Below are 2,262 nucleotides of genomic sequence, written 5' to 3'. Positions count from 1 at the left end.
AAAACATGGCCAGGGTCAAATAATGTCATTACAGTATTGAAGCTGGCAAATCCAATCATAAAAATTGAAGTTCACTGGAAAATTCAAAGCTAAGTCTGTGCAACAAAAGACAAAGCAAATAAGTTAAATTCGGTCACATAGTTGGTTCAGATTAATAGCTATAAACAGTATTTGAGAAGTTTGTTTCAAGACTCTGGGACCTTAAAAGGTTCAGGTTACAACTCTGCTGATCTTATATTCATATCTGCCATCTGTTAGTTATACCTTACTGTTAAATATAGCTGCCATTGTATTTAGTAAGCGTTTAGATATACTGAAATTTAAGTGCAAATATTTGAGATTAATGTCCTTTTGCTATACATAGTCATCATTCAGTTTAGTGCACTGCTATAAAAAAGATGTAGTAAACGATTTGGAAAAATGTAACGTATCTTCTGTGGACTTGCTCAATAACGAGTTCTACTGAAATTAAAATTAATGGTGGCACTCGAACTTCTTATGTATCTATTTAGATGTAGAACTTCTCCAATATTACCTATAAATGCTATGATATGATCCAAGAAATCAGCACTGTAATCACACTAAGCCAATTACAATAATATTTTTCATAACAATACAATTGGAAAGAGACATTCAAGGTGAACAGATAATACCAAATATTTTTAGAAGATTAAATAGAGTTAGATTTTGAGGGATATTTAATAGCAGCTAAAGACAAGAGTAAAAACTGAGTGCATATCTTTGGGTTCCTAAAAAGCAAAGTAAGTTTCTTATACTATGTAAAATCGGCTCAGAATATAAATATTTTCTAAACAAGTCTCTAGACCAATTAAGTGTCAGAATCACACATAAAACAAAGTCAAAAAGATTTTTGAGATAGGTGCTAAAATCTGATTATAGAGTTAAATTAAGTTATACCAAAGACTTTTTGGTAATTGTGTCAACAATGATAATGTCACTGTGGTAATGTAAACAAACAACAAATAAAAAGTAAGCATAATATTTTAGAGATACTTACAGAGATGTATGTGTGATATGATATGATAGGCTGGATTTTTAAAAAAAATAACACAGCAAAGGGCCAAAAAAGGAAAAAAAATCAAACAACTAAAAAGGAATTTGTTGAAGTGTATATTCCCAAGAGCCAGTCTCTGAGATGGAGATGAGTATGTTTAATGTTTATTGGGTGCAGTCTTGGGATCCACAAATTCCCAGACAATAAAAGCCTCTCCTCTCTAGGACCAAGAAAAAATAATTACAGATTGCCATTTTCTTCTTTGTCCAGAACATCAAAATGAATTTCTCTTTATTTCTTTTAAGTATCTGGTATTGAGTGCTGAATGCCTTTGAAATACAGAGGTGAACTCAGAAAAACTCACATGGACTGCCTGTAAATTATTCAACAGTCCAGAAAATACTCTTTTATAATTATTTTGTTGGAAAAAGTTGCTAATATTTTAATTAACATGTTAATACTCATGTGACCATCTCTGTCATTTGCAATTTGGAAATGATTAGATTTTAAGCTAGTTTGCTGGGTTTAATGATTTCTTACATGGGTCCATTATTTTCAACTATGGACCAGATCCAATCCTGACCCTTGCTACTTCATAAATGGCCCATAATCAGAACTCTATCACCAGCACTTCACAGTGAGCTAAAAATGCAGGATAAAACTTGGTACTATGACATAATTTTTAAACCAGGAAATTGTACACTTTCCAAAAGAAGAATGAGGAATACGAGGAGAAATAGGAAGAGGAGAAAATAGCAAGGAGGAAAAAATGTAGGAAAAGAAGATACTTTGATGAAGGCGTCACAGCGTTAATATTGCAGCGCTGTTTTTGTACGAGGCTTCTGAATGAGTCTCAGCTGACATTTAGACACGTCTAGGTTCACAGAACCAGAAAATCCGGATATCTGTATCTATAGATATACATATATCCCTATCTATATACTTAATTTGATTTAAATGAGGAAAAAGATGTATGAAAAGGCCAATGCAAGGGAAGGCATGTGGTGTTTATCACCAGCTCCATGAAGGATGTCTGTGGGAACACTGGCATGCTGAAATAACGCAGCTGGGAGCAGAGTCAGCAAAAGTTGGTATAAAATATAATGTGATCTCATTTTTACCTACATGCTAGTAAAGCCTAAAGAAAATCAGTTTTCATTTATCCTCAAGATACAGTAGCAAGTTGAATCCTTTCACTGTGTTCATTGAAAGGACAGGATATAATTAAGTTGCCCTTAAATCTTGCA

Source organism: Equus caballus, chromosome 3 (assembly GCF_041296265.1).
Source record: "Equus caballus isolate H_3958 breed thoroughbred chromosome 3, TB-T2T, whole genome shotgun sequence".
Taxonomy (NCBI): Eukaryota; Metazoa; Chordata; class Mammalia; order Perissodactyla; family Equidae; genus Equus; species Equus caballus.
The sequence above is the reverse complement of the archived record's forward strand: the minus strand, read 5'-3'. Positions refer to the sequence as shown.